Source organism: Zalophus californianus, chromosome 9 (assembly GCF_009762305.2).
Source record: "Zalophus californianus isolate mZalCal1 chromosome 9, mZalCal1.pri.v2, whole genome shotgun sequence".
NCBI lineage: Eukaryota > Metazoa > Chordata > Mammalia > Carnivora > Otariidae > Zalophus > Zalophus californianus.
In genome coordinates, this window is record NC_045603.1 from 82,135,825 (window position 1) to 82,150,656 (window position 14,832).

A 14,832-nucleotide genomic window follows, 5' to 3' on the forward strand; every position below is an offset into this window, starting at 1 on the left:
GGTTTTGATTTGCATTAGGATGTTCCATGCTCATGGATTGGAAGAATTAATATTGTTAAAATTCCACATTACCCAAAGCAGTCTACAGATTCAATGCAATCTCTATCAAAATACGAACAGGGGGCACCTGGGTGGCTCAGTCGTTAAGTGTCTGCCTTCGGCTCAGGTCATGGTCCCAGGGTCCTGGGATCGAGCTCCGCATCGGGCTCCCTGCTCAGCGGGAAGCTGCTTCTCCCTCTCCCACTCCCCCTGCTTGTGTTCCTGCTCTCACTGTCTCTCTCTCTGTCAAATAAATAAATAAAATCTTAAAAAAAAATACAAACAGGATTTTTCACAGAACTAGAACAAATAATCCTGAAATTTGTATGGAACCACAAAAGACCTTTAATAGTCAAAGCAAACTTGAGAAAGAAGAACAAAACTGGAGATATCACAATCTCAAATTTCAAGATATACTACAAAGCTGTAATAATCATAGCAGTATGCTACTAGCACAAAAATAGACACATAGATCAATGGAACAGAATAGAGAGCTCAGAAATAAACCAAGGTGGGACACCTGGGTGGTTCAGTTGGTTGAGCATCTGACTTTTGGTTTTGGCTCAGGTCCGATCTCAGGGTCATGGGATCAAGCCCTGTGTCAGGCTCCATGCTCAGTGCAGTCTGCTTGGGTTTCTCTCTGCCTCCTCCCCTCAAGTCTCTCTCTCTCTCTAAAATAAATGAAATAAATCTTTAAAAAAGAGAAATAAACCCACACTTAGATGGCCAGTTAATCTACAACAAAGGAGGCAAGAATATGCAATGGGGAAAAGACAATCTCTTCAATAAGTCATGTGGGAAAACTGGACAGCTACATGCAAAAGAATGTAACAGGACCACTTTCTTAAACCATACACAAAAATAAACTAAAAATGGATTATAGACCTAAATGTGAGACCTGAAACTATAAAACTTATAGAAGAGAATATAGGCAGTAATTTCTTTGACATCAGCCTTAGCAACATTTTTCTAGATATGTCTCCTAAGGCAAGGGAAACAAAAGCAAAAATAAACTATTGAGACCTCACCAAAATAAAATGCTTTTGCACAGAAAAGGAAACCATCAACAAAATGAAAAGGCAGCCTACTGAAAAGGATAGGTTCCTGGCACCAACCATTCACTGGCAAGGAAGATGGGAATACCATGGTTGCTTTAAATTTAATACCACAGATGTTGGGCTCAATCCCTCAAACTGCACAACATTAACATGCTGAGGAAGGGATATTGAGGAGAAAACTTTGCTATCACATTATGCCTTAGGGTGTATTTGTGTATTTATGATAATTTGGCTGTAGAATGTGAGTAAAATAATGAACAATTACAGCTGGAATAAGAAAAAGGGAAGGAAAAAGCAGTATGATATAATGTATCCAAAGATATTTGTGTGTGTATTCTGAGAAACAGAAAGAGAGCGAGCAGGAAAGGGCAGAGGGAGAGGGAGAAAGAGAATCTTAAGCAGGTTCCATGCCCAGTGTGGAGCGTGATGTGGGGCTCAATCTCACTACCCTGAGATCATCACCTGAGCTGGAATCAACTGGCTGAGCCACCCAGGTGCCCCAAAGATGTGTGATTTGATTATAAAATTCTTTCAAAACATCCCTCTGACTTTTATTACTTTTTAAAATTTCACTAGGAATTACATGAGCAACCTAATGTCATCCCATTGTACCTCTAGATGACCCCAGTGAAAACCAGCTTCTGTGAAATACAGTTAAACTTGCCTTTCAGAGCTGTCATCTGCATTGAGCTTTTTATTCTAGTTGTTTTTCATTGACTTCTCCTTGAAAACCCTCTCTTACAGGTCCAAGAGTGTCCCTGGGCTTTAGCCACCACTCGTATTTTTTGAGATGCATGCCTGGAATGTTGTCTGCTCTTCTCTCCAGCTTCCCAGGTCTTTCCTGTTCCTCAAAACCCAGCTGAAATGTCTATGAAGCCTTTTGGTAACCAGCCTAGCACAATGGTCTTTTCTCTCTCTTCCCTCTGAAGACTTAAGTAATGTCTTTAATTCATTTGTTGGCCAAATTATCTGCTGCCTTTCGAGACTTGTCTTCTATGTCTTTGAGCTATTAATAACATCTTCTATTATTGATTATGACTTTCTTGAAAATAGAAACCCTTGGTATCTTAATGAGTCCCATGAAAATTGTTTTTCATGTAGTCATCTTAGAAAGGGAAGTTTAAATAATCTCAAATTCTGGGCGCCTGGGTGGCTCAGATGGTTAAGCGTCTGCCTTCTGCTCAGGTCATGATCCCAGTGTCCTGGAATCGAGTCCCACATCGGGCTCCCTGCTCCTTGGGAGACTGCTTCTCCCTCTGCTTCTCTCTCTCTCTCTCTCCCCCTCTGTCTCTCATGAATAAATAAATAAAATATAAAAAAAAGAATTAAAAAATAATAATCTCAAATTCTGTACATAAAAATAACTCTCATTTACTGTTTGCTATATGCCCAAGAGTAACAAATACTCTATGGGTGTTATCTCAGCTTTTCCTCACATACAGATACAAAAACTCCTTGTAGTAGATTAGACAAAAATTATCTCAAAAGAGTTGAAATAAGAAAGGGAATATAGTGGTTCCCTGATAGAAAATAACCTTTAAGCTCATGGTATATGTCCACGCATCCATCTCTCACTCTGTTTTCCCAGTCTCTTACCTTTACTTTTCTCTTAGTTGACTCTTTTAGGTTTGAAAGATCCAGTAACCTCAATCATGGTTGTGGGGGTAGTTCTAGCAATTGTTGTGGTGATGGGGATCCCCACATGGCTTCCCAGAACTGGTCAGTAATTACTCAGGCCTGAACAGTCATCCCTAAAGTGCAGCTAGAGGAGGTGTGGGTCAAACTCACTTGAACCATGAAGTCTGAGATTAGGAACAGCATGGTTTTTCAGTGAGATGCTGAGTAGATGATTTTTCTTGTAAGTATTATTTCTAATTTACAGATAAAACCTGGGTTTAGAGATTAAGTAACTTGCCTAAGATCACCCAGATAGGAAGACTCTATCCAGCATAAACTCCAGAGTTTATGATGAACACTTTGCTATATTATAGTATTTTTATTAAACTGTGTTTGAGTATCAGTGCTCAAAATAAAAATAGCATCTATTGTACAGACCTTACTTTATGTATCTTCAGCAGCCATCCTCTTTAGGTACTCAGTGCCCTTACTTCCTTGTATAAATCTCATCTTTTTTTTTTTTTTTTTACCAAATCAGGAACTGAACCATTATCTGAAATTATTGCATACTGGTTGAGTGACTGGATTTGCTTTCATAAGGCTGTGTTTCAGTCACCATGTTTCCTTATTCAGATCGTACTCAAATACTTTCATGACTCTTTGTGGGCTCCAAAGATAGTACACATGACAAAGAAATTTCAGATATTGTCCAAGTGGGTTGGCCACTGAAATCTCCCTCCATTGCCCATGGAGGTGACTGGATATAAGGTGGAGATTCATGAGTATGTTACAAGGGCTAGTCCAAGCTCTGTCAGTGGAAAGACACTTGGGGAGAATAAACCAGGATTGACCGAGTTGTGGATGTGGAAGCCCTGATTCTTAGAGCTCCTTAGATGAAAGTGTATGGGTCCTGTTATCTTTGGCTCCTTCCAAAATCTAGGGCGGCCCTGCTCTTGCTTGGGCCTGCCAGCAGGCCTTGTTCTTCAGGTTCTTCCTGCCCTTTCAGTACTTAGGAGAGACCACCTACTGATTCAGTGCAACTCCAGGTCTTCCTGTTCTTCTTCTGACCCAAGAATTTTGGATGTGTAAAATGAGTTTTCTAAAATTTTTGACATTATTATACTTCAGGTGCTATTTAATTTTTTATATATTAACACACAAACGTATGTTTTGCTGTAACAACCCCTTTCCTGACATTCTGGAATGTATTCCTTGTTTTACTTCTTTCTCTGCTAATGACTTTTCCAACTTTGAAGTAGTTAGATCACAGCTTTTTTATTAATAAGTTTTAATGACTTTGTTTTCTCCACATCATCTAACAAAGTACGTTACAGGTATTGCTCAACAATATATTTATTTAATTTGACTTAGTGCTCAGAGATGGAGTGAACTGTCTGTGACATTAATATGAGGACCAGGAATTTCATCTTATTCATAGAGGTGGCCTGAAGACTGTTTTACTCTGCACTTTCAGCTTGGGCTAAGATCTGTAGGATGAACAGAGTGTACCAGCCTAATCCACAGATTGGTATGTAGTTCTTACCATCTTTATCCATTCAGTCTTTACTATATCAGCTGAGGGGTTAATTTAGGATTGCTTTTTGTTCATTGAATATAGAACTTGATGTATTATGAAGATTTTTGCTTCTAGTCAGGAATAATGGCTTTGTGTTGTAAAAAGCATTAAAATAGTATGTGCTGTCTTATCCAAACTAGGTCAGTTATTTGATCGTTACATTTGATCCATGATGGTACTATGGCTGGAGAGGGAAACAAGTCTTCTTATGTAGAAATGTTGTTTATTAACAATGAAAAATGCCTTTATAGATTGTCCTCCTATTAACAGTTCTCTATATTGAGGTATTTGATCTGTTCAATTACTGATTTTTCACTGGTAAAGTATAACTTCATCTTCAGTCCATGCACATCAGCATAGGAGTACATCTATTTTACTTTTTAATGTTAAAAACCACAAAGGCTTTTCTAAATTAGCAGGGGCATTTACACAGTAAACTAGTGAAAAATGTTATGAGCTTTCATCAGCTGTTTTGGTTTTCGCTGCCACTTTGGGGCTTTTACACTACTTTCTCTTTCCCACCCCATCTCCAGGAGGCAAACAAAGAAATATAATTTGCATCAGCTATAGAAATGCCTTTGAGATCACTGCTCTAAGTGTGCTGGGGATTTTGAGTAGAAATCCTGAAAAAGAGAGAAAGGCAAGGGTAAAAGCTCTGTTGACAAGGGAGTTTCATAGGCATGCGGTGAGAGCACAACATTGGACGTGTGAATACAAATTTTGCAAGCTTCCTCTTCTCTTGTGAAAAAAGTCTAGGAGTGTGGTAGTTCTGTCTGGTTAAAGAGTTGGATACAGTGACAGCTGGATAGCTTAGTTTTTCTTTCCGATGTAGATACTTCCCTGTTGGAGTGTTTAGCACCTTTACTCCTTCGTGTCCTGCTTCTCATCATATGTGGCACCACTGGTTGAGAGGAAGGTAGGTGGCTGTCTCTGTACATGATGCTGAACAGTTCTCCATCATTTGGCCAATCCACTGGGCTGGAATGGAAGGGCATTTGAATTTTCACTTTGATGTGGAGCATTAGCACATTCACTCTCTGCTGGCATCAGGTCAAGGAAACCAAGTAAGCTTGTGAACCAGTTTTTCCCTGGAGCAAATATAATACACGTATTTGGCTAGGAGGTCATCTGTTAAAGGTTGACTTTATTTTTTCAGTATGATCAGGTATTTGTTCAAATTTAGAAAGCATCTATGTAGAGGCAATGTAGACATTTAACCAAAGAAAAATCTATTCTAAAAAAAATAGGAAGATCTCATTATACATTCACAGTCTGTGTATTTGTGTGCTCAAGGATAATAATAATACTGGGATACATTTCAGAGAAAAGAGATGAGTAAAAATAAGAAAAAAAATTAATGGATTTGAGCCCAAGTAAATGAAACTCTATTATTTAATTATAGTATCTGACTGTGAATATAAATGGGAGATGTAGAGTGAGAATTTTTTCTACAGTTTGGATCATAGAAGATTTCATGACTAAAAGGGGAAGTCTGAAAATCAGAGCTACAAGCTAGAGGTTTGATCCTTCATAAAATGAATCAGGGAGTATAAAAAAATATTTTGGGATTGAGGACAGTCCCTTTTGCAAGCACTCAAGTGTTTTTACATCTAAAGTGAGTAAAAACTGCATAATGTGGAAACTACACCAGTGTCCTTCAAATTTGCCACTTTGGCGGAGCCTGAATAGATAGGATAAAACTTACTGATACACAATGGAAAAAGACATGCTAACTCTTAAAAATTTCATGTTTGGAACCTCTTGTGGGCCAGTGTCTGCAATAATATCAATGGTTGGTCCATTATTTGTTACCAATTGCTATTTTTGGCATGTGGGTAAGTTTAAACTCCTGTGTCCTGGTTAAATTCCAATGTAGATGAGTGATAATATTCTACCTGCCATGTTCTTATTTTGCCTTTCTTAAGGAAATGAAGCACAACTGCATTCCCAAGCAGACTTTTGATATACTTTAGATATATATATATTTATCTAGTATCTTCATTTTGTAGTTCCATATCATTAAACCTCAGTTCTAGCTTCAGCTCTATCACTGACTCACTTGTGACCTTGTGCAAGTTATCCTCATCTCTTTGAAATCTATTTTCTATCAAATAGAACAGCAGTCTAGGTCGTTGTTAAGCCTACCTACAATTTTAACAGACTATGAATTGTTGATGGCCCACATCCTTAATAATACAATGAGGGGAAAATTTTATCCAGACTTCAAAAATTTTTCAGAAATTTTCAGAAATTACCTTTAAAGTTGTCTATCCAAGAGTATATATCAAATGCCTGAAATCTTAGTGTTTCAAATTAAAGTAGTTTCTCCCCCACCCCCCCCAACTAATCCCAATCCATTTCTCAGTTATCTTTTTAGTGGAGATATGAATACATGTATAGTTTTAGGTGGAGGAAAACAAGAGAGCTTGGGGAGAAAACAAAACACTATCTCATACAACTATGTGTATTTTGATGTTCAGTTTTTTGATTTATCAGTCTCACATTTTTGCAGAAATATTCAGGAGGGCACAATTTATGACATACTTAAGTCAAAGTGGTAAAACGATGACACCATCAGACTATGATGAGTTATGTATATATAATGTCACACCTAAGGCAACCACTAAAAAGCCACACAAAGAGACACTAAAAAATACTGCATATAAATCAAAAGTGAATTATAAAAATTGTTGAAGGCAGAAAAAAGGAACGAGAAATGAAAAATAGAGGAAAGTAGAAAACAAAAAAATGAAATTGCAGACTTCAGTCCTAACATATCAATAATTACATTAAATATAAATGGACTAAATACAACAATTAAAAGATTGTCAGAGTATATTAAAAATAGGACCTAACAATATGCTGTTTATAAGAAATTCTCTTCAAAAATAATATAGGCAGGTTGAAAGTAAAAGGATAGAGAAAGATGTATAATGAAAACATAAATTAAAAAGGCAGGAGTTGCTATATTAATATCAGGTACAGTAGACTTGAGAGCAAAAGAAAAAAAATTAGCAGTGATAGAGGGGGCTATTATATAATGATTAAAGAGTTGTTCCATCAAAAAGACATGGCAATCCTAAATGTGTATGCACTAAATTACTGAATTGCAAAATACATGAAGCAAAAATTGACAGGTTTGAAAAGAGAAATAGACAAATTCACAAATATAGTTGAAGATTTCAACACCCCTGCATTATCCGTTGATAGAAAACTAGACAGAAAATCAACAAGGATATAGAAAACTCAACATCAGTAACCAATAGACTCTAATTGATATTGACAGAATTCCACCCATCAGCAGCAAAACACATATTCTTGTCATGCGACTATGGAACATATACTAAGAGAGACTATATCCTGGATCAGAAAACAAATCTCAGCACATTTAAAAAGAATTAAAGTCTTATGGAATGTATTATTTGACCACCATGGAATCAAATTAGATGTGAATAATAGAAAGATAACATGAAAATCTCTGAGCACTTAGAAATTCAGCAACATACTGAATTATAAATAATAATCAATGGGTCACAAAGGCAGTCTCACAAGACATAAAAAATACATTGAACTGAATGAAAATAAAAATACAACATCAAAATTTGTGGGTCACAGATAAGGAAGTGCTAAGAGGACTCATTATAGTACTAAGTATATACATTAGAAAAAAGGAAAAATCAGTAACCTAACTGCCCTATTCAAGAACGATGAGAGACAAAGGACTCTGAAAAACAAACTGAGGGTTCTAGAGGGGAGGGAGGTGGGGGGATGGGTTAGCCTGGTGATGGGTATTAGAGGGCATGTTCTGCATGGAGCACTGGGTGTTATGCACAAACAGTGAATCATGGAACACTACATCAAAAACTAATGATGTAATGTATGGTAATTAACATAACAATAAAAAATTAAAAAAAAAGAACCTATAAAAAGGAGAGCTGAATATACCCAAAGAAAGCAGAAGAAAGGAAATAATAATGTTAAGAACAAATGCCAATAAAATTGAAAGCAGAAAAACAATCAATGAAAAAAATGGCCATTTGAAAATTGATGAAATTGACAAATCTCTGCAAGACTAACATAGAATAAAGAGAAAAGACACAAATTACCAATATCAGGAATGAAAAAGAGTGATGACTGCAGACCCTGCAGACATGGAAAGGATAATATGAGGATATAACAAACAGCTCTATACACATACATTTGCCAACTTAGATGAAATGAACCAATTCCTTAGAAAGCACAAACTACCACAACTTACCTAATATTAAATAGATAATTTGAATATCCCTATAATTAATAAGGACATTGAACATAAAATTTTTAAGCTTTCAAAGAGGAAAATCTGGTCCCAGATGGGTTCACTAGCAAGTTCCAAGAGACACCTAGAGAAGTAACACCAATTCTACACAATCTCTTCCAGAAAACCATTTATTTTATGGTAGTGTTATCCAGATACCAAAACCCAAAAGACAGTACACACACAAAAAAAAAGAAAGAAAGAAAGAAAAGAAAACCAGACACAAATATCCCTCATGAACAGAGACACAAAAATCCTTAACAAAACATTAGCAAATAGAATTCATATAAAATGACATATATCCCATGATCAATGGGGTTTATTCTAGGGATGCAAGGCTGGTTTGGTACTTGAAAAACTATTAGTGTGATTCACCATGTAACAGGCTAAAGAAGAAATGTCACATGATTCTATCAATTCATATAGAAAAAGCTTTTGACAAAATTTAACACCCATTCATGATAAAAACTCTCAGATAAATAGGAAACATGAACTTCCTCAAATTGATATAGAACATATATTAAAAAATGCATAACAGCTTACAACTAACATTACCTTTAATGATGAAAGACTGAATTCTTTCCCCTTAAATCAGGAAGTAGGTCAAGAATGTGTGTACTCACCACTCTTATTTAATATAGTGCTAGAATTTCTAGCCAGTGCGAAAGGAAAAAAAAAAAGGAAATTAAAAGCGTAGAGATCAGAAAGAAAGAAATAAAACTGTCCCTATTTTCAGGTGACATTTTTGTTTATATAGAAAATCCCAAGGAACTTAAAAAACACACTTGTCAATCTAATAAGTGAGTTCATCAAAGTAGTGGGATAGAAGATAAACATACAGAAATCAATTATATTCTTTTATAATAGCAATGAACACCTGGACACCAAAATTAAAAATACAATGCCATTTACAGTCACTAAAGAAATTAAATACTTAGGTATAAATCTAACAAAACATGTACAAGGAAATCCAGGAATATCTGAAAGTAGATACCATGTTCACGGACTGGAAGACTCACCAATACAAAGATGTCCATTCCCCCAAACTGACATACAGATTTAACATAATTCCTATCAAATTTTCAGCAAGATTTTTTTGGTACACGTAAACAAAATTATCCTAAAATTTATATGAAAAGGCAAAGGAATCAGAATAGTATAATGAATTTGAATTAGAAAAATAAAGTGACAGGGATTAATGCACCCAATTTCTAGATTTATTATATAGCCATAGTAATCAAGATTCTGTGATCTTGGTAAAGAGATAGGCACATATATTAATGGAACAGAATGGAGAATCCAGAAATTGACTAACACAAACATATTTAATGGATTTTTGACAAAGGTGCAAAATCAATTCAATGGAAATACAGCCTTTTCAACAAATGATGTTAGACCAATTGGACATTCATAGGCAAAAAAACCAAAACAAACAAACAAACAAACAAAAAACCTTGGCCTAAGTCTGACAGCTTATATAAAAAGTAACTCAGTATATATCATGAACTTAAATGTAAAATCTGAAATTATGAAATTTTTAGGAAAAAAATGGAAGTCTTTAGGATCGAGGGTTAGGCAATGCATTTTTGGACTTTCTACCACAAGCATAATCCATAAAAGGAAAGATTATTGATAAGTTGGATCTTATCAAACTTAAGAACTTTTGCTCTGTGTAAGACCCATTAATGAGGATGAAAAGACAAGCTACACACTGGGAGAAAATACTTGCAAACCATGTATCTGACAAGCAACTAGTACTAGGAATATAATCTTTCAATCTCCAGGTAAAAAAATCAATTAGAAAATGTCCAAAGATATGAAGAAACATTTTATGGGAGAAGATATATACAGATAGCAAATAAGTACATGAGAGATGTTCAGCATCACTAATCATCACTAATCATTAGAGAAAAGCAGAATGGCTAAAATAAAAACTAATGACAACACCAAATGCTGGCAAGGATGCAAAGAAACTGGCTCACTCATGTATTGCTGATGGGGATATAAAATGGCACAACCATTCTGCAAAATAGTTTGGCAGGTTTTTAAAGAAAATTTAACATACATACTCCAGTACAAACCAGCAATTGCTCTCCTGGGCATTTATCCCAGAGAAAGGAAAACTTTTGTTCATATAAAAACCTGTATGCATATGCTTCCAATAGCTTTGTTCATAATTACTTCAAACTGGAAGCAGCACAGTGTCCTTCAATGAGTGAATGGTTAAATGATCTGTACCATAGAACACACTACTCAGCACTAAAAATTAGAGAACTATTGATACTCCAACCTGGATGAATCTCCAGAGAATTATGTTGACTGTATGATTTCATTTATGTAATATTTTTGAAATGACAAAATTATACTAATTATAAGTCAATTAGTGATTTCCACTGTGTACGGAGGAGGTGGGATGGGAGGGAAATGTTTATTGCTATAAAAAGACAATCTGAGGGAATCTTACGGTAATGGAAATGTCTGTCTTGACTCTATCAATGTCAATATTTTGATTTTGGTGTTGTACTATAGTTTTGCAAGATGTTACCACTGGGGGGAAATGAAGCAAAGGGTGCAGGAATCTGTTTCTTACAACTGCCTGTGAGTCTACAATTATCTCAAACTAAATTGTTTAATTAAAGAAAAAGGCAGTCCTCTACTGGCTCCTAGATTAAAATCCAAAGCCTTTGCCTGGCCCTTTCCAACCTCACTCATGTCCTACTTCTCTCTCCCTTGCATATCATGCTGCAGCCATAGTGGCCTTTTTGCTGTCCCTGGACCTGCTTAGCAAGCTCTCACCACAGGGCCTTTGTACTTGCTATTCCCTCTGCTGGGAAAGCTCCTCCCTCTGGTTTACTTACTTCATCCTGTTCTCTGCCTCAATGTCACCTTATTAGAGGTTTTCCTTGAATACTTTCTCTAAGGAGCATGCCTGTCACAATCTAATGCCTTATTTGGATTTATTTTTCTCCTTTCAGTAAAAACATATTTGATACTTCAAAAAATTCCACATTCCTGGGATGGGAACATTAAATTCCCTGTTATGCCTTCACTTTTCTATGTGTTCTTCTGGAATTTGGAGCATTTGATTAAAAAAACAAACCAAAGAACCTGATCTCTATTATTTTTCTTTTGTATTTTCTTTCTTTCTGCTGATGTCTAGGTGCAATTCATGGGTTCTATAGTAGTAAATGCTCAGTTTATCACAATCCACTGGTATTTCCCCAACAGCTAAAATTTGAGAGTTGACCTCTTTACAAAGTGAATCTGCCTCTAAATGACTTAGCTCTAATTCTCTTCTAGGCTTTTTAATCAGTCTGCAGTGTAAAGACATACTTCAAGAGGATCCTTAGAAGTCTTGGACAAACTTACCCTTATGTGGCAGGTATGTCTCTGTCTACACACTAAGTATGCAAGACATGTAACTTTCTTTATTCTTCTATAGCTAAATCTAAATTACGTTTTGATCTTCCATTTAACCATGTGGAAGCAATCTGAGGTTGCATCTAAGTTCTAGGTAAGGTTGTGAGATACCAAGCTTTTGAGGATGACATACCTGTTCTTTGGCTGCCATTTCTTCATTAGCCACAGATTTCCTCCTATCCCTTGTCAGTACTTGTGGGCAACTGCTGAGGCATACCTTGATCTTCCTTTGAGGATTTTCTGCTCTCCTTCTTCAAGCTTTTCCAGGTACCTCATGGGCATATCAGGGCATGCTGTCACTCCTGCTGAACCACAAGAAACTCTCTGTGGTGGGATGAAATTCTTCGCTCCTCTCATGCCACTCTGAAGCACATGATTCCTGTGTTGCTATTGTATCATGCTACTGTATGGGATCCTTTGCAGACCTGGTCAGGTCCATCTGCCTGGACATATTGCTTGGCCATCTCTAAGGTCCAGGCTATATCCAAGAAAGAAGATCCTTTCCCTCCTACCATTATCTCTCACCCACATATTTGGGGTTTCTCTCTGTGACAGTTACTTTGAACAAGCACAACTTAGGAAATCAATCAAAACGTAATTCATTTTTTTTACTTGTTGTTTCTTTAAAATGAATTGGGAAAGGGTGGTGGGAGTTCCCTTGCCTTTGGAAAAAAAAAATAGGTCTCAGGCAGGCTCCATCCCTAATAGGACTACTCTTAGATTTAAAAAAAAAGAATTCTTTTTGGCACTTTAGATTCCAAATATAGTCTTCATTCAGAAATTAGAATGTCTAATCTCAGACCATAATCATAGCTTGAAAGTTAACTTAATATCCATCATCCCTTCTCCCCCATCTGGGGCCCGTTTTTGGGTTGGGCCAAAAATTGTACTGGGAGAGGGTGTGGGTTTTTTTTTTTTTTTCTCTTTTTATCTGTCACTTCCTCTCCCACTTGCTATCTATTGCTAAACCTTAAGTGGTTGGAGCATGGGAAAGAAGAGGAAATAAATGGCTTAGGAATGTTTCTTACTTGAAATGGTCCTGTGTTAAGCTGGCTCCATGCATTCTGGGCCTGGCAATGGTTAAAACTGATGCTCAATAAAATAAAATTAAATTAAAATAAAACAAAATAAAAAATAAAACTGACACTCATTTGGCTCCTTTTGGGGTCTTTGATGGTTTCCTGCTGGACCCATCTGGCTCAACTCCCCTGAGTTGGGTAGGGCTTCTTCTGTAGCTGTTCACTCTCCAATGGAGCTTCTGGTTTTCAGATAGTCCATTCTATATGCACTCTCATCTGGGGTATCAGTGATACTTCCAGATGGTCATCTTGGGCTTCAGCATGGCTCTCTCATACGTGGCCCACACCGACTTCATGAAAACATGAATCTTATGAACCTCTATGGGCAGGAAGGGTGCAGGTACTTCTCAGATTCCAGAGCTGCTCCTAGCCTGACCCTCTTGTCCTCCAGATTTCCAAGGTGAGAATCAGTCTGCAGTCCACTGGGTTTCCCAGACTCCAGGGGACACATTCAGGCTGTCTAACTTGTTCCTTTGAAGTCCCTGTAAATACCTGAGAGAGAAAAAGTGTACCTTCCAGCTCTCTTGCTTGGGGGGAGGTGGGGTTTACCATAGAGTAGCAGCTCAATCCAAGAATCTCTTCATAAAGCTTCTCCTAATTTCTATTGTTTTGATCCTTTACATTATCTTGTTGGTTTTAGGGCCATCTGACCAGTCTCGTGATTTTCTTTTAAAATCTGGATTTTGATCTGGCAAAAAAGCCCTTTACTTTGGAATTTCATACCTGTTCAATGGAGGTAACTCAGCTGAATCTTCCAATCTAATGTCTGGTCATTCCAACCCTACTAGGATGATTTGAGGTGGTGGGGGGAGAGGTAAAGATGCAGTCACTCCACCCCAAATTGCACCTGGATCCACTAATGTCTGTATATGTCTTGACCACCTTATTTTTCACCCAGAGGGATCTAAATCTACTCTAAGGTTAGTTAATACATAGGAGAGTCTCTTCTAAGTCTCTTTTGTATGCATGGGAGTCATTACAATTTCCCAGAGGGTCTTAGGCTTTTGAAACTCAAAAACCAGTAATTTAATTGACACTTCCCCTGCTCTGCCAATGATTTTCTAATGCTGTGAGTTCAGAATATAGCAATTTGGCTGCCTGAATGGAGAGAGAAGCAAGATTCAAGGATATGAAATAAAATACTTCAAATACTATATCCTAAATGATAAAAAAATATTGCCTACCCTCTTTTGAGTACCTCTAATGTGGTTTTTAATCTTTATAATGGCACTATATCCTTTACATTAAATATTTGATATTTGAGGAAACCAGGTGTATTAGTCTGCTAGGGCTGCCATAACAAAGTACCACAGAGGGGTGACTTAAACAACAGAAATTTATTGTGTTGTGATTCTGGAGGATCAAAGTCTGAAGTCAAGGTGTTGGCAGGGTTAGTTCTTTCTGAGGTCTGTGAGGGAAGACTCTATTCCCTCTCCTTGGCTTGTAGATGGTATCTTCTCCCTGTCTTTTCACATCATCTTTCCTCTATGAATGTCTATCTCTATGTCCAAATTTGCTTTTTTTCTTTTTATAAGGACACCCGTAATATTGGATTAGGGCCCATACTAATGACCTTATCTTAACCAATTATAGAAATGACTTTATTTTCAAATGTCACCTTCTGACATACTGGGAGTTAGGACTTCAACATATGAATTTGGGAGGGGGCGTTTGCACAATTCAACCCATAACACCAGGGTTCGAAGAAGCTCAATGATCTCAATTTCACACAGACCTTGAAATGCT

General features: G+C 36.8%; 1 protein-coding gene across 12 annotated transcripts in view; it reads left to right on the forward strand.

The window, feature by feature from the left end:
* SOX5 (SRY-box transcription factor 5) overlaps positions 1 to 14,832 on the forward strand; it is a 1,040,220-nt gene that overhangs the window by 157,592 nt on the left and 867,796 nt on the right. For 8 of the 12 annotated variants that reach the window (XM_027594377.1, XM_035729355.1, XM_027594379.1 and 5 more), the window contains one exon: positions 11,888 to 11,969. The exons of 3 other annotated variants lie outside the window; for them this stretch is intronic. The gene's annotated coding sequence lies outside the window, so the exon portion shown is untranslated. Of the gene's footprint in view, positions 1 to 4,085; positions 4,243 to 11,887; positions 11,970 to 14,832 lie in introns of all 12 variants that reach the window. One more of the 12 variants, XM_027594375.1, reaches the window with a different exon arrangement.